The following is a 20,212-nucleotide window of genomic DNA, read 5'->3' as shown; positions in this document are numbered from 1 at the left end:
AACAAGTTCCAGAGATTCGGCTCACCAAATTTTGATAAATCTTTAAAAGTACACATACTACAAGAGCCTGCTTTGAACTAACTGAATTCACATAGAAACAGTGTTTCAGTTCGTTAAAACGATGCTCTATCTTGAATAACAAGCTTATTACATGCGAATCCTATTGGGGACCTATTAAAGTCACCATGATACTTAGGTTCCATTCCTTAAATGTTGCTATATATTGAAAAACACACTCATAAAAGCATGTCTCATGGGAACTCACTGAATTCCCCTAGATTTTGATTCCATTCGTGAAAATTTTTCTATATCCCGAACAGTCCACTTATTAGTACTGCGGCCTATTGGGAACTAACCATATTCACCAAGATCCTGAGATTCGGCTCACCAAATTTTGATAAATCTTTAAAAGTACACATATTACAAGAGCCTGCTACTGGGAAATAACTGAATTCACAAAGAAACAGTGTTTCAGTTTGTTAAAACGTTGCTCTATCTTGAATAACAAGCTTATTACATGCGAATCTTATTGGGAACCTACTGAATTCACCATGATACTTAGATTCTGTTCCTTAAAATGTTGCTATATATTGAAAAGCACACTCAGACAAGCATGTCCCATTGGGAACTCACTGAATTCGCCTAGAAATTTTGATTCCATTCGTGAAAATTTTTCTATATCCCGAAGAGTCCAATTATTACTACTGCGGCCTACTGGGAACTAACCGAATTCACCATGTTACTCAGATTCGGCTCACCAAATTTTGATAAATCTTTAAAAGTACACATATTAAATGAGACTGGTACTGGGTACTAAGTGAATTCACAAAGAAACTGTGTTTCAGTTCGTTAAAACGTTGCTCTATCTTGAATAACAAGCTTATAACATGCGAATCCTATTGGGAACCTACTGAGTTCACCATGATACTTAGATTCTGTTCCTTAAAATGTTGCTATATAGTGAAAAGCACACTCATACAAGCATGTCCCATTTGGAATCACTGAATTCGCCTAGAAATTTTGATTCCATTCGTGCAAATTTTTCTATATCCTGAACAGTCCACTTATTATTACTGCGGCCTATTGGGAACTAATCGAATTCACCAAGTTACTGAGATTCGGCTCAGGAAATTTTGATAAATATTTAAAAGTACACATATTACAAGAGTCTGCTACTGGGAACTAAATGAATTCACAAAGAAACAGTGTTTCAGTTCGTTAAAACGATGCTCTATCTTGAATATCATGCTTATTACATGCGAATCCTATTGTAGATCTACTGAATTCACCATGATACTTAGATTCCGTTCTTTAAAATGTTGCTATATATTGAAATGCATATTCATAGAAGCATGTCCCATTGGGAACTCTCTGAAATCGTCTAGAAAATTTGACTCCATTCGTGAAAATTTTTCTATATCCAGAACAGACCACTTATTAATTCTGTGGCCTATTGGGAACTAACCGACTACAAAAATTTACTGAGATTCGGCACACCAAATTTTGATAAATCTTTAAAAGTACACATATTACAAGAGCCTGCTACTGGGAACTACCTGAATTCACAAAGAAACAGGGTTTCAGTTCGTTAGAACCTTGCTCTATCTTGAATAACAACTTATTACATGCGAATCCTATTGACAACCTACTGAATTCACCATGATACTTAGATTCCGTTCCTTAAAATGTTTCTATATATTGAAAAGCACACTCATACAAGCATGTCCCATTGCGAACTGACGGAATTCGCCAAGAAATTTTGATTCAATTAGTAAAAATTTTTCTATACCCCGAACAGTCCAATTATTACTACCGCGGCCTATTTGGAACTAACCGAATTCACCATGTTACTGAGATTCTGCACACCAAATTTTGATAAATCTTTAAAAGTACTCATATTACAAGGTCCTGCTAAGAGGAACTACCTGAATTCACAAAGAAACAGTGATTCAGTCGTTAAAACGTTGCTCTATCTTGAACAACATGCTTATTACATGCGAATCCTATTGGGAACCTACTGAATTCACCATGATACTTAGATTCTGTTCCTAAATGTTGCTATATATTGAAAAGCTCACTCATACAATCATGTCCCATTGGGAACTCACTGAATACGCCTAGAAATTTTGATTCCATTCGTGAAAATTTTTCTATATCCCGAAGAGTCCAATTTGGGAATTAACCGAATTCACCAATTTACTGAGATTCGGCTCACCACATTTTGATATATCTTTAAAAGTACACATATCACAAGAGCCTGCTACTGGGAACTCACTGAATTCAAAAGAAACAGTGTTTCAGTTCATTAAAACTTTGCTCTGTCTTGAATTACAAGCTTATTACATGCGAATCCAATTGGGAACCTACTGAATTCACCATGATACTTAGATTCCGTTCCTTAAAATGTTGCTATATATTGAAAAGCACACTCATACAAGCATGTCCCATTGGGAACTGACTGAATTCGCCACGAAATTTTGATTCCATTCGTAAAAATTTTTCTATACCCCGAACAGTCCAATTATTACTACAGCGGCCTACTTGGAACTAACCAAATTCACCATGTTTTTTTTTTCTTTTTCTTTTTTTTCTGAGCTGCGGACCGTACCCAGGAACTTGCGCTTCTTAGGCAAGCGCTCTACACCTGAGCCAAATCCCCAACCGCTCCGAATTCACCATGCTACTGAGATTCTGCTCACCAAATTTTGATAAATCTTTAAAAGTACTCATATTACAAGGGCCTGCTACAAGGAACTAACTGAATTCACAAAGAAACAGTGTTTCAGTTCGTTAAAATTTTGCTCTATCTTGAATAACAAGCTTATTACTTTCGAATCCTATTGGGAACCTCCTGAATTCACCATTATACTTACATTCCGTTCCTTAAAATGTTGTTATATATTGAAAAGCACACTCATACAAGCATGTCCAATTGGGAACTCACTGAATTCTCCTAGAAATTTTGATTCCACTCGTGAAAATTTTTCTATATCCTGACCAGTCCACTTATTACTACTGCGGCTAATTGGAAACTAACCGAATTCACCTAGTTACTCAGATTCGGCTCAACAAATTTTGATATATCTTTAAAAGTACACATATTACAAGAGCCTGCTACTGGGAACTAACTGAATTCACATAGAAACAGTGTTTCAGTTCGTTAAAACGATGCTCTATCTTGAATAAGAAGCTTATTACATGCGAATACTATTGGGAACCTACTAAATTCACCATGATACTTAGATTCTGTTCCTTAAAATGTTGCTATATATTGAAAAGTACACACATACAAGATGTCCCATTGGGAACTGACTGAATTCGCCAAGAAATTTTGATTCCATTCGTGAAAATTTTTCTATATCCCGAACAGTCCACTTATTTCTACTGCCCCCTATTGGAACTAATCGAATTCACCAAGCTACTGTGATTCGGCTCACCAAATTTTGATAAATCTTTAAAAGTACACATATTACAAGAACCTGTTACTGGGAACTAACTGAATTCACAAAGAAACAGTGTTTCAGTTCGTTAAAACGATGCTCTATCTTGAATAACAAGTTTATTACATGCGAATCGTATTGGGGACCAACTGAATTCACCGCAATACTTAGATTCCGTTCTTTAAAATGTTGCTATATATTTAAATGCACACTCATATAAGCATGTCCCATTGGGAACTCTCTGAAATCGTCTAGAAATTTTGACTCCATTCGTGAAAATTTTTCTACATCCAGAACAGTCCACGTATTACTTCTGTGGCCTATTGGGAACTAACCGAATTCAAAAAGTTACTGAGATTCGGCACACCAAATTTTGATAAATCTTTAAAGTACACATATTACAAGAGCCTGCTACTTGGAACTAACTGAATTCAACAAGAAACAGAGTTTCAGTTCGTTAAAACGATGCTCTATCTTGAATAACAAGCTTATTACATGCGAATCCCATTGGGAACCTACTGAATTCACCATGATACTTAGAATCCGTTCCTTAAAATATTGCTACATATTGAAAAGCACACTCATACAAGCATGTCCCATTAGGAACTGACTGAATTCGCCAAGAAATTTTGATTCCATTCGTAAAAATTTTTCTGTACTGCGAACAGTCCATTTATTACTACTGCGGACTATTTGGAACTAAGAGAATTCACCATGTTACTGAGACTCTGCTCACCAAATTTTGATAAATCTTTAAAAGTACTCACATTACAAGGGCCTGCTACTAGGAATTAACTGAATTCACAATGAAACAGTGTTTCAGTTCGTTATTACGTTGCTCTATATTGAATAACAAACTTATTACATGCGAATCCTATTGGGAACCTACTGAATTCACCATGATACTTAGATTCCGTTCCTTCAAATGTTGCTATATACGGAAAAGCACACTCATACAAGCATGTCCCATTGGGAACTCACTGAATTCGCCTAGAAATTTTGATTCCATTCGTGCAAATTTTTCTATATCCTGAACAGTCCACTTATTATTACTGCGGCCTATTGGGAACTAATCGAATTCACCAAGTTACTGAGATTCGGCTCACCAAATTTTGATAAATATTTAAAAGTACACATATTACAAGAGTCTGCTACTGGGAACTAAATGAATTCACAAAGAAACAGTGTTTCAGTTCGTTAAAACGATGCTCTATCTTGAATATCATGCTTATTACATGCGAATCCTATTGTAGATCTACTGAATTCACCATGATACTTAGATTCCGTTCTTTAAAATGTTGCTATATATTGAAATGCATATTCATAGAAGCATGTCCCATTGGGAACTCTCTGAAATCGTCTAGAAAATTTGACTCCATTCGTGAAAATTTTTCTATATCCAGAACAGACCACTTATTAATTCTGTGGCCTATTGGGAACTAACCGAATTCAAAAATTTACTGATTCGGCACACCAAATTTTGATAAATCTTTAAAAGTACACATATTACAAGAGCCTGCTACTGGGAACTACCTGAATTCACAAAGAAACAGGGTTTCAGTTCGTTAGAACCTTGCTCTATCTTGAATAACAACTTATTACATGCGAATCCTATTGACAACCTACTGCATTCACCATGATACTTAGATTCCGTTCCTTAAAATGTTTCTATATATTGAAAAGCACACTCATACAAGCATGTCCCATTGCGAACTGACGGAATTCGCCAAGAAATTTTGATTCAATTAGTAAAAATTTTTCTATACCCCGAACAGTCCAATTATTACTACCGCGGCCTATTTGGAACTAACCGAATTCACCATGTTACTGAGATTCTGCACACCAAATTTTGATAAATCTTTAAAAGTACTCATATTACAAGGTCCTGCTAAGAGGAACTACCTGAATTCACAAAGAAACAGTGATTCAGTCGTTAAAACGTTGCTCTATCTTGAACAACATGCTTATTACATGCGAATCCTATTGGGAACCTACTGAATTCACAATGATACTTAGATTCTGTTCCTAAATGTTGCTATATATTGAAAAGCTCACTCATACAATCATGTCCCATTGGGAACTCACTGAATACGCCTAGAAATTTTGATTCCATTCGTGAAAATTTTTCTATATCCCGAAGAGTCCAATTTGGGAATTAACCGAATTCACCAATTTACTGAGATTCGGCTCACCACATTTTGATAAATCTTTAAAAGTACACATATCACAAGAGCCTGCTACTGGGAACTCACTGAATTCAAAAGAAACAGTGTTTCAGTTCATTAAAACTTTGCTCTGTCTTGAATTACAAGCTTATTACATGCGAATCCAATTGGGAACCTACTGAATTCACCATGATACTTAGATTCCGTTCCTTAAAATGTTGCTATATATTGAAAAGCACACTCATACAAGCATGTCCCATTGGGAACTGACTGAATTCGCCACGAAATTTTGATTCCATTCGTAAAAATTTTTCTATACCCCGAACAGTCCAATTATTACTACAGCGGCCTACTTGGAACTAACCAAATTCACCATGTTTTTTTTTTTCTTTTTCTTTTTTTTCTGAGCTGCGGACCGTACCCAGGAACTTGCGCTTCTTAGGCAAGCGCTCTACCCCTGAGCCAAATCCCCAACCGCTCCGAATTCACCATGCTACTGAGATTCTGCTCACCAAATTTTGATAAATCTTTAAAAGTACTCATATTACAAGGGCCTGCTACAAGGAACTAACTGAATTCACAAAGAAACAGTGTTTCAGTTCGTTAAAATTTTGCTCTATCTTGAATAACAAGCTTATTACTTTCGAATCCTATTGGGAACCTCCTGAATTCACCATTATACTTACATTCCGTTCCTTAAAATGTTGTTATATATTGAAAAGCACACTCATACAAGCATGTCCAATTGGGAACTCACTGAATTCTCCTAGAAATTTTGATTCCACTCGTGAAAATTTTTCTATATCCTGACCAGTCCACTTATTACTACTGCGGCTAATTGGAAACTAACCGAATTCACCAAGTTACTCAGATTCGGCTCAACAAATTTTCATAAATCTTTAAAAGTACACATATTACAAGAGCCTGCTACTGGGAACTAACTGAATTCACATAGAAACAGTGTTTCAGTTCGTTAAAACGATGCTCTATCTTGAATAAGAAGCTTATTACATGCGAATACTATTGGGAACCTACTAAATTCACCATGATACTTAGATTCTGTTCCTTAAAATGTTGCTATATATTGAAAAGTACACACATACAAGATGTCCCATTTGGAATCACTGAATTCGCCTAGAAATTTTGATTCCATTCGTGAAAATTTTTCTATATCCTGAACAGTCCACTTATTATTACTGCGGCCTATTGGGAACTAATCGAATTCACCAAGTTACTGAGATTCGGCTCAGGAAATTTTGATAAATATTTAAAAGTACACATATTACAAGAGTCTGCTACTGGGAACTAAATGAATTCACAAAGAAACAGTGTTTCAGTTCGTTAAAACGATGCTCTATCTTGAATATCATGCTTATTACATGCGAATCCTATTGTAGATCTACTGAATTCACCATGATACTTAGATTCCGTTCTTTAAAATGTTGCTATATATTGAAATGCATATTCATAGAAGCATGTCCCATTGGGAACTCTCTGAAATCGTCTAGAAAATTTGACTCCATTCGTGAAAATTTTTCTATATCCAGAACAGACCACTTATTAATTCTGTGGCCTATTGGGAACTAACCGACTACAAAAATTTACTGAGATTCGGCACACCAAATTTTGATAAATCTTTAAAAGTACACATATTACAAGAGCCTGCTACTGGGAACTACCTGAATTCACAAAGAAACAGGGTTTCAGTTCGTTAGAACCTTGCTCTATCTTGAATAACAACTTATTACATGCGAATCCTATTGACAACCTACTGAATTCACCATGATACTTAGATTCCGTTCCTTAAAATGTTTCTATATATTGAAAAGCACACTCATACAAGCATGTCCCATTGCGAACTGACGGAATTCGCCAAGAAATTTTGATTCAATTAGTAAAAATTTTTCTATACCCCGAACAGTCCAATTATTACTACCGCGGCCTATTTGGAACTAACCGAATTCACCATGTTACTGAGATTCTGCACACCAAATTTTGATAAATCTTTAAAAGTACTCATATTACAAGGTCCTGCTAAGAGGAACTACCTGAATTCACAAAGAAACAGTGATTCAGTCGTTAAAACGTTGCTCTATCTTGAACAACATGCTTATTACATGCGAATCCTATTGGGAACCTACTGAATTCACCATGATACTTAGATTCTGTTCCTAAATGTTGCTATATATTGAAAAGCTCACTCATACAATCATGTCCCATTGGGAACTCACTGAATACGCCTAGAAATTTTGATTCCATTCGTGAAAATTTTTCTATATCCCGAAGAGTCCAATTTGGGAATTAACCGAATTCACCAATTTACTGAGATTCGGCTCACCACATTTTGATATATCTTTAAAAGTACACATATCACAAGAGCCTGCTACTGGGAACTCACTGAATTCAAAAGAAACAGTGTTTCAGTTCATTAAAACTTTGCTCTGTCTTGAATTACAAGCTTATTACATGCGAATCCAATTGGGAACCTACTGAATTCACCATGATACTTAGATTCCGTTCCTTAAAATGTTGCTATATATTGAAAAGCACACTCATACAAGCATGTCCCATTGGGAACTGACTGAATTCGCCACGAAATTTTGATTCCATTCGTAAAAATTTTTCTATACCCCGAACAGTCCAATTATTACTACAGCGGCCTACTTGGAACTAACCAAATTCACCATGTTTTTTTTTTCTTTTTCTTTTTTTTCTGAGCTGCGGACCGTACCCAGGAACTTGCGCTTCTTAGGCAAGCGCTCTACACCTGAGCCAAATCCCCAACCGCTCCGAATTCACCATGCTACTGAGATTCTGCTCACCAAATTTTGATAAATCTTTAAAAGTACTCATATTACAAGGGCCTGCTACAAGGAACTAACTGAATTCACAAAGAAACAGTGTTTCAGTTCGTTAAAATTTTGCTCTATCTTGAATAACAAGCTTATTACTTTCGAATCCTATTGGGAACCTCCTGAATTCACCATTATACTTACATTCCGTTCCTTAAAATGTTGTTATATATTGAAAAGCACACTCATACAAGCATGTCCAATTGGGAACTCACTGAATTCTCCTAGAAATTTTGATTCCACTCGTGAAAATTTTTCTATATCCTGACCAGTCCACTTATTACTACTGCGGCTAATTGGAAACTAACCGAATTCACCTAGTTACTCAGATTCGGCTCAACAAATTTTGATATATCTTTAAAAGTACACATATTACAAGAGCCTGCTACTGGGAACTAACTGAATTCACATAGAAACAGTGTTTCAGTTCGTTAAAACGATGCTCTATCTTGAATAAGAAGCTTATTACATGCGAATACTATTGGGAACCTACTAAATTCACCATGATACTTAGATTCTGTTCCTTAAAATGTTGCTATATATTGAAAAGTACACACATACAAGATGTCCCATTGGGAACTGACTGAATTCGCCAAGAAATTTTGATTCCATTCGTGAAAATTTTTCTATATCCCGAACAGTCCACTTATTTCTACTGCCCCCTATTGGAACTAATCGAATTCACCAAGCTACTGTGATTCGGCTCACCAAATTTTGATAAATCTTTAAAAGTACACATATTACAAGAACCTGTTACTGGGAACTAACTGAATTCACAAAGAAACAGTGTTTCAGTTCGTTAAAACGATGCTCTATCTTGAATAACAAGTTTATTACATGCGAATCGTATTGGGGACCAACTGAATTCACCGCAATACTTAGATTCCGTTCTTTAAAATGTTGCTATATATTTAAATGCACACTCATATAAGCATGTCCCATTGGGAACTCTCTGAAATCGTCTAGAAATTTTGACTCCATTCGTGAAAATTTTTCTACATCCAGAACAGTCCACGTATTACTTCTGTGGCCTATTGGGAACTAACCGAATTCAAAAAGTTACTGAGATTCGGCACACCAAATTTTGATAAATCTTTAAAGTACACATATTACAAGAGCCTGCTACTTGGAACTAACTGAATTCAACAAGAAACAGAGTTTCAGTTCGTTAAAACGATGCTCTATCTTGAATAACAAGCTTATTACATGCGAATCCCATTGGGAACCTACTGAATTCACCATGATACTTAGAATCCGTTCCTTAAAATATTGCTACATATTGAAAAGCACACTCATACAAGCATGTCCCATTAGGAACTGACTGAATTCGCCAAGAAATTTTGATTCCATTCGTAAAAATTTTTCTGTACTGCGAACAGTCCATTTATTACTACTGCGGACTATTTGGAACTAAGAGAATTCACCATGTTACTGAGACTCTGCTCACCAAATTTTGATAAATCTTTAAAAGTACTCACATTACAAGGGCCTGCTACTAGGAATTAACTGAATTCACAATGAAACAGTGTTTCAGTTCGTTATTACGTTGCTCTATATTGAATAACAAACTTATTACATGCGAATCCTATTGGGAACCTACTGAATTCACCATGATACTTAGATTCCGTTCCTTCAAATGTTGCTATATACGGAAAAGCACACTCATACAAGCATGTCCCATTGGGAACTCACTGAATTCGCCTAGAAATTTTGATTCCATTCGTGCAAATTTTTCTATATCCTGAACAGTCCACTTATTATTACTGCGGCCTATTGGGAACTAATCGAATTCACCAAGTTACTGAGATTCGGCTCACCAAATTTTGATAAATATTTAAAAGTACACATATTACAAGAGTCTGCTACTGGGAACTAAATGAATTCACAAAGAAACAGTGTTTCAGTTCGTTAAAACGATGCTCTATCTTGAATATCATGCTTATTACATGCGAATCCTATTGTAGATCTACTGAATTCACCATGATACTTAGATTCCGTTCTTTAAAATGTTGCTATATATTGAAATGCATATTCATAGAAGCATGTCCCATTGGGAACTCTCTGAAATCGTCTAGAAAATTTGACTCCATTCGTGAAAATTTTTCTATATCCAGAACAGACCACTTATTAATTCTGTGGCCTATTGGGAACTAACCGAATTCAAAAATTTACTGATTCGGCACACCAAATTTTGATAAATCTTTAAAAGTACACATATTACAAGAGCCTGCTACTGGGAACTACCTGAATTCACAAAGAAACAGGGTTTCAGTTCGTTAGAACCTTGCTCTATCTTGAATAACAACTTATTACATGCGAATCCTATTGACAACCTACTGCATTCACCATGATACTTAGATTCCGTTCCTTAAAATGTTTCTATATATTGAAAAGCACACTCATACAAGCATGTCCCATTGCGAACTGACGGAATTCGCCAAGAAATTTTGATTCAATTAGTAAAAATTTTTCTATACCCCGAACAGTCCAATTATTACTACCGCGGCCTATTTGGAACTAACCGAATTCACCATGTTACTGAGATTCTGCACACCAAATTTTGATAAATCTTTAAAAGTACTCATATTACAAGGTCCTGCTAAGAGGAACTACCTGAATTCACAAAGAAACAGTGATTCAGTCGTTAAAACGTTGCTCTATCTTGAACAACATGCTTATTACATGCGAATCCTATTGGGAACCTACTGAATTCACAATGATACTTAGATTCTGTTCCTAAATGTTGCTATATATTGAAAAGCTCACTCATACAATCATGTCCCATTGGGAACTCACTGAATACGCCTAGAAATTTTGATTCCATTCGTGAAAATTTTTCTATATCCCGAAGAGTCCAATTTGGGAATTAACCGAATTCACCAATTTACTGAGATTCGGCTCACCACATTTTGATAAATCTTTAAAAGTACACATATCACAAGAGCCTGCTACTGGGAACTCACTGAATTCAAAAGAAACAGTGTTTCAGTTCATTAAAACTTTGCTCTGTCTTGAATTACAAGCTTATTACATGCGAATCCAATTGGGAACCTACTGAATTCACCATGATACTTAGATTCCGTTCCTTAAAATGTTGCTATATATTGAAAAGCACACTCATACAAGCATGTCCCATTGGGAACTGACTGAATTCGCCACGAAATTTTGATTCCATTCGTAAAAATTTTTCTATACCCCGAACAGTCCAATTATTACTACAGCGGCCTACTTGGAACTAACCAAATTCACCATGTTTTTTTTTTTCTTTTTCTTTTTTTTCTGAGCTGCGGACCGTACCCAGGAACTTGCGCTTCTTAGGCAAGCGCTCTACCCCTGAGCCAAATCCCCAACCGCTCCGAATTCACCATGCTACTGAGATTCTGCTCACCAAATTTTGATAAATCTTTAAAAGTACTCATATTACAAGGGCCTGCTACAAGGAACTAACTGAATTCACAAAGAAACAGTGTTTCAGTTCGTTAAAATTTTGCTCTATCTTGAATAACAAGCTTATTACTTTCGAATCCTATTGGGAACCTCCTGAATTCACCATTATACTTACATTCCGTTCCTTAAAATGTTGTTATATATTGAAAAGCACACTCATACAAGCATGTCCAATTGGGAACTCACTGAATTCTCCTAGAAATTTTGATTCCACTCGTGAAAATTTTTCTATATCCTGACCAGTCCACTTATTACTACTGCGGCTAATTGGAAACTAACCGAATTCACCAAGTTACTCAGATTCGGCTCAACAAATTTTCATAAATCTTTAAAAGTACACATATTACAAGAGCCTGCTACTGGGAACTAACTGAATTCACATAGAAACAGTGTTTCAGTTCGTTAAAACGATGCTCTATCTTGAATAAGAAGCTTATTACATGCGAATACTATTGGGAACCTACTAAATTCACCATGATACTTAGATTCTGTTCCTTAAAATGTTGCTATATATTGAAAAGTACACACATACAAGATGTCCCATTGGGAACTGACTGAATTCGCCAAGAAATTTTGATTCCATTCGTGAAAATTTTTCTATATCCCGAACAGTCCACTTATTTCTACTGCCCCCTATTGGAACTAATCGAATTCACCAAGCTACTGTGATTCGGCTCAACAAATTTTGATAAATCTTTAAAAGTACACATATTACAAGAACCTGTTACTGGGAACTAACTGAATTCACAAAGAAACAGTGTTTCAGTTCGTTAAAACGATGCTCTATCTTGAATAACAAGTTTATTACATGCGAATCGTATTGGGGACCAACTGAATTCACCGCAATACTTAGATTCCGTTCTTTAAAATGTTGCTATATATTTAAATGCACACTCATATAAGCATGTCCCATTGGGAACTCTCTGAAATCGTCTAGAAATTTTGACTCCATTCGTGAAAATTTTTCTACATCCAGAACAGTCCACGTATTACTTCTGTGGCCTATTGGGAACTAACCGAATTCAAAAAGTTACTGAGATTCGGCACACCAAATTTTGATAAATCTTTAAAGTACACATATTACAAGAGCCTGCTACTTGGAACTAACTGAATTCAACAAGAAACAGAGTTTCAGTTCGTTAAAACGATGCTCTATCTTGAATAACAAGCTTATTACATGCGAATCCCATTGGGAACCTACTGAATTCACCATGATACTTAGAATCCGTTCCTTAAAATATTGCTACATATTGAAAAGCACACTCATACAAGCATGTCCCATTAGGAACTGACTGAATTCGCCAAGAAATTTTGATTCCATTCGTAAAAATTTTTCTGTACTGCGAACAGTCCATTTATTACTACTGCGGACTATTTGGAACTAAGAGAATTCACCATGTTACTGAGACTCTGCTCACCAAATTTTGATAAATCTTTAAAAGTACTCACATTACAAGGGCCTGCTACTAGGAATTAACTGAATTCACAATGAAACAGTGTTTCAGTTCGTTATTACGTTGCTCTATATTGAATAACAAACTTATTACATGCGAATCCTATTGGGAACCTACTGAATTCACCATGATACTTAGATTCCGTTCCTTCAAATGTTGCTATATACGGAAAAGCACACTCATACAAGCATGTCCCATTGGGAACTCACTGAATTCGCCTAGAAATTTTGATTCCATTCGTGCAAATTTTTCTATATCCTGAACAGTCCACTTATTATTACTGCGGCCTATTGGGAACTAATCGAATTCACCAAGTTACTGAGATTCGGCTCACCAAATTTTGATAAATATTTAAAAGTACACATATTACAAGAGTCTGCTACTGGGAACTAAATGAATTCACAAAGAAACAGTGTTTCAGTTCGTTAAAACGATGCTCTATCTTGAATATCATGCTTATTACATGCGAATCCTATTGTAGATCTACTGAATTCACCATGATACTTAGATTCCGTTCTTTAAAATGTTGCTATATATTGAAATGCATATTCATAGAAGCATGTCCCATTGGGAACTCTCTGAAATCGTCTAGAAAATTTGACTCCATTCGTGAAAATTTTTCTATATCCAGAACAGACCACTTATTAATTCTGTGGCCTATTGGGAACTAACCGAATTCAAAAATTTACTGATTCGGCACACCAAATTTTGATAAATCTTTAAAAGTACACATATTACAAGAGCCTGCTACTGGGAACTACCTGAATTCACAAAGAAACAGGGTTTCAGTTCGTTAGAACCTTGCTCTATCTTGAATAACAACTTATTACATGCGAATCCTATTGACAACCTACTGCATTCACCATGATACTTAGATTCCGTTCCTTAAAATGTTTCTATATATTGAAAAGCACACTCATACAAGCATGTCCCATTGCGAACTGACGGAATTCGCCAAGAAATTTTGATTCAATTAGTAAAAATTTTTCTATACCCCGAACAGTCCAATTATTACTACCGCGGCCTATTTGGAACTAACCGAATTCACCATGTTACTGAGATTCTGCACACCAAATTTTGATAAATCTTTAAAAGTACTCATATTACAAGGTCCTGCTAAGAGGAACTACCTGAATTCACAAAGAAACAGTGATTCAGTCGTTAAAACGTTGCTCTATCTTGAACAACATGCTTATTACATGCGAATCCTATTGGGAACCTACTGAATTCACAATGATACTTAGATTCTGTTCCTAAATGTTGCTATATATTGAAAAGCTCACTCATACAATCATGTCCCATTGGGAACTCACTGAATACGCCTAGAAATTTTGATTCCATTCGTGAAAATTTTTCTATATCCCGAAGAGTCCAATTTGGGAATTAACCGAATTCACCAATTTACTGAGATTCGGCTCACCACATTTTGATAAATCTTTAAAAGTACACATATCACAAGAGCCTGCTACTGGGAACTCACTGAATTCAAAAGAAACAGTGTTTCAGTTCATTAAAACTTTGCTCTGTCTTGAATTACAAGCTTATTACATGCGAATCCAATTGGGAACCTACTGAATTCACCATGATACTTAGATTCCGTTCCTTAAAATGTTGCTATATATTGAAAAGCACACTCATACAAGCATGTCCCATTGGGAACTGACTGAATTCGCCACGAAATTTTGATTCCATTCGTAAAAATTTTTCTATACCCCGAACAGTCCAATTATTACTACAGCGGCCTACTTGGAACTAACCAAATTCACCATGTTTTTTTTTTTCTTTTTCTTTTTTTTCTGAGCTGCGGACCGTACCCAGGAACTTGCGCTTCTTAGGCAAGCGCTCTACCCCTGAGCCAAATCCCCAACCGCTCCGAATTCACCATGCTACTGAGATTCTGCTCACCAAATTTTGATAAATCTTTAAAAGTACTCATATTACAAGGGCCTGCTACAAGGAACTAACTGAATTCACAAAGAAACAGTGTTTCAGTTCGTTAAAATTTTGCTCTATCTTGAATAACAAGCTTATTACTTTCGAATCCTATTGGGAACCTCCTGAATTCACCATTATACTTACATTCCGTTCCTTAAAATGTTGTTATATATTGAAAAGCACACTCATACAAGCATGTCCAATTGGGAACTCACTGAATTCTCCTAGAAATTTTGATTCCACTCGTGAAAATTTTTCTATATCCTGACCAGTCCACTTATTACTACTGCGGCTAATTGGAAACTAACCGAATTCACCAAGTTACTCAGATTCGGCTCAACAAATTTTCATAAATCTTTAAAAGTACACATATTACAAGAGCCTGCTACTGGGAACTAACTGAATTCACATAGAAACAGTGTTTCAGTTCGTTAAAACGATGCTCTATCTTGAATAAGAAGCTTATTACATGCGAATACTATTGGGAACCTACTAAATTCACCATGATACTTAGATTCTGTTCCTTAAAATGTTGCTATATATTGAAAAGTACACACATACAAGATGTCCCATTGGGAACTGACTGAATTCGCCAAGAAATTTTGATTCCATTCGTGAAAATTTTTCTATATCCCGAACAGTCCACTTATTTCTACTGCCCCCTATTGGAACTAATCGAATTCACCAAGCTACTGTGATTCGGCTCAACAAATTTTGAAAAATCTTTAAAAGTACACATATTACATGAGCCTGGTACTGGGAACTAACTGAATTCACAATGAAACAGTGTTTCAGTTCGTTAAAACTTTGCTCTATCTTGAATAACAAGCTTATTACATGCGAATCCTTTTGGGGACCTGCTGAGTACACCATGATACTTAGATTCCGTTCTTTAAAATGTTGCTATATATTGAAAAGCACACTCATACAAGTATGTCCCATTGGGAACTCACTGATTCGCCTAGAAATTTTGATTCCATTCTTGAATATTTTTCGAACCGAACAGTCCACTTATTACTACTGCGGTCTATTAGGGACTAACCGAATTCACCATGTTATTCAGATTCGGCTCACCAAATTTTGATAAATTTTTAAAAGTACACATATTACATGAGCCTGCTACCTGGAACTAAATGAATTCTCAAAGAAACCATGTTTCAGTTCGTTAAAACGTTGCTCTATCTTGAATAACAAGATTATTACATTTGAATCTTATTGTGGACTAACTGAATTCACCATGATACTAAGATTACGTTCCTTAAAATGTTGTTATTTATTGAAAAGCACACTCATACAAGCATGTGCCATGGGAACTCACTGAGTCGCCTAGAAATTTTGATTCCATTCGTGAAAATTTTTCTATATCCCGAACAGTCAACTTATTACTACTGCGGCCTTTTGGGAACTAACCGATTTCAACAAGTTCCAGAGATTCGGCTCACCAAATTTTGATAAATCTTTAAAAGTACACATACTACAAGAGCCTGCTTTGAACTAACTGAATTCACATAGAAACAGTGTTTCAGTTCGTTAAAACGATGCTCTATCTTGAATAACAAGCTTATTACATGCGAATCCTATTGGGGACCTATTAAAGTCACCATGATACTTAGGTTCCATTCCTTAAATGTTGCTATATATTGAAAAACACACTCATAAAAGCATGTCTCATGGGAACTCACTGAATTCCCCTAGATTTTGATTCCATTCGTGAAAATTTTTCTATATCCCGAACAGTCCACTTATTAGTACTGCGGCCTATTGGGAACTAACCATATTCACCAAGATCCTGAGATTCGGCTCACCAAATTTTGATAAATCTTTAAAAGTACACATATTACAAGAGCCTGCTACTGGGAAATAACTGAATTCACAAAGAAACAGTGTTTCAGTTTGTTAAAACGTTGCTCTATCTTGAATAACAAGCTTATTACATGCGAATCTTATTGGGAACCTACTGAATTCACCATGATACTTAGATTCTGTTCCTTAAAATGTTGCTATATATTGAAAAGCACACTCAGACAAGCATGTCCCATTGGGAACTCACTGAATTCGCCTAGAAATTTTGATTCCATTCGTGAAAATTTTTCTATATCCCGAAGAGTCCAATTATTACTACTGCGGCCTACTGGGAACTAACCGAATTCACCATGTTACTCAGATTCGGCTCACCAAATTTTGATAAATCTTTAAAAGTACACATATTAAATGAGACTGGTACTGGGTACTAAGTGAATTCACAAAGAAACTGTGTTTCAGTTCGTTAAAACGTTGCTCTATCTTGAATAACAAGCTTATAACATGCGAATCCTATTGGGAACCTACTGAGTTCACCATGATACTTAGATTCTGTTCCTTAAAATGTTGCTATATAGTGAAAAGCACACTCATACAAGCATGTCCCATTTGGAATCACTGAATTCGCCTAGAAATTTTGATTCCATTCGTGAAAATTTTTCTATATCCCGAACAGTCCACTTATTACTACTGCGGCCTATTGGGAACTAACCGAATTCACCAAGTTCCAGAGATTCGGCTCACCAAATTTTGATAAATCTTTAAATGTACACATACTACAAGAGCCTGCTACTGGGAACTCACTGAATTCACAAAGAAACAGTGTTTCATTTCATTAAAACTTTGCTCTATCTTGAATAACAAGCTTATTACATGCGAATCCAATTGGGAACCTACTGAATTCACCATGATACTTAGATTCCGTTCCTTAAAATGTTGCTATATATTGAAAAGTACACCCATACTAGCATGTCCCATTGGGAACTGACAGAATTCGCCACGAAATTTTGATTCCATTCGTAAAAATTTTTCTATACCCCGAACAGTCCAATTATTACTACAGCGGCCTACTTGGAACTAACCAAATTCACCATGTTTTTTTTTCTTTTTCTTTTTTTTCTGAGCTGCGGACCGAACCCAGGAACTTGCGCTTCTTAGCCAAGCGCTCTACCACTGAGCCAAATCCCCAACCGCTCCGAATTCACCATGCTACTGAGATTCTGCTCAACAAATTTTGATAAATCTTTAAAAGTACTCATATTACAAAGGCCTGCTACAAGGAACTAACTGAATTCACAAAGAAACAGTGTTTCAGTTCGTTAAAATTTTGCTCTATATTGAATAACAAGCTTATTACTTTCGAATCCTATTGGGAACCTCCTGAATTCACCATGATACTTACATTCCGTTCCTTAAAATGTTGTTATATATTGAAAAGCACACTCATACAAGCATGTCCAATTGGGAACTCACTGAATTCTCCTAGAAATTTTGATTCCACTCGTGAAAATTTTCTATATCCTGACCAGTCCACTTATTACTACTGCGGCTAATTGGAAACTAACCGAATTCACCAAGTTACTCAGATTCGGCTCAACAAATTTTGATAAATCTTTAAGAGTACACATATTACAAGAGCCTGCTACTGGGAACTAACTGAATTCACATAGAAACAGTGTTTCAGTTCGTTAAAACGATGCTCTATCTTGAATAAGAAGCTTATTACATGCGAATCCTATTGGGAACCTACTAAATTCACCATGATACTTAGATTCTGTTCCTTAAAATGTTGCTATATATTGAAAAGTACACACATACAAGCATGTCCCATTGGGAACTCACTGAATTCGCCTAGAAATTTTGATTCCATTCGTGAAAATTTTTCTATATCCCGAACAGTCCACTTATTACTACTGCCCCCTATTGGAACTAATCGAATTCACCAAGCTACTGTGATTCGGCTCAACAAATTTTGTAAAATCTTTAAAAGTACACATATTACATGAGCCTGGTACTGGGAACTAACTGAATTCACAAAAAACAGTGTTTCAGTTCGTTAAAACTTTGCTCTATCTTGAATAACAAGCTTATTACATGCGAATCCTTTTGGGGACCTGCTGAGTTCACCATGATACTTAGATTCTGTTCCTTAAAATGTTGCTATATATTGAAAAGCACACTCATACAAGTATGTCCCATTGGGAACTCACTGATTCGCCTAGAAATTTTGATTCCATTCTTGAATATTTTTCGAACTGAACAGTCCACTTATTACTACTGCGGTCTATTAGGAACTAACCGAATTCACCATGTTATTCAGATTCGGCTCACCAAATTTTGATAAATTTTTAAAAGTACACATATTACATGAGCCTGCTACCTGGAACTAAATGAATTCTCAAAGAAACCATGTTTCAGTTCGTTAAAACGTTGCTCTATCTTGAATAACAAGATTACTACATTTGAATCTTATTGTGGACTTACTGAATTCACAATGATACTAAGATTCCGTTCCTTAAAATGTTGTTATTTATTGAAAAGCACACTCATACAAGCATGTGCCATGGGAACTCACTGAGTCGCCTAGAAATTTTGATTCCATTCGTGAAAATTTTTCTATATCCCGAACAGTCCACTTATTACTACTGAGCCCTATTGGGAAGACACTGAATTCACCATGTTATTGAGATTCGGCTCATCAAATTTTGATAAATCTTTAAAAGTACACATATTACAAGAGCCTGCTACTGGGAACTTACTGAATTCACAAAGAAACAGTGTTTCAGTTCTTTAAAACGTTTGTCTATCTTGATTAAGTAGCTTATTACATGCGAATCCTATTGGGAACCAACTGAATTCACCATGATACTTAGATTCCGTTCCTTAAATGTTGCTATATATTGAAAAGCACACTCATGCAAGCATGTCCCCTGGAAACTCACTGAATTCGCTTAGAAATTTTGATTCCAATTGGGAAAATTTTTCTATATCCCGAACAGTCCATTTTTTACTACTGCGGCCTATTGGGAACTAACCGAATTCACCAAATTACTGAGATTCAGCTCACCAAATTTTGATAAATCTTTAAAAGTACACATATTACAAGAGCCTGTTACTGG

The sequence above is a fragment of the Rattus norvegicus genome, chromosome 6 (genome assembly GCF_021556685.1).
Source record: "Rattus norvegicus strain SHRSP/BbbUtx chromosome 6, alternate assembly SHRSP_T2T, whole genome shotgun sequence".
NCBI classification, from domain to species: domain Eukaryota; kingdom Metazoa; phylum Chordata; class Mammalia; order Rodentia; family Muridae; genus Rattus; species Rattus norvegicus.
The sequence above is the reverse complement of the archived record's forward strand: the minus strand, read 5'-3'. Positions refer to the sequence as shown.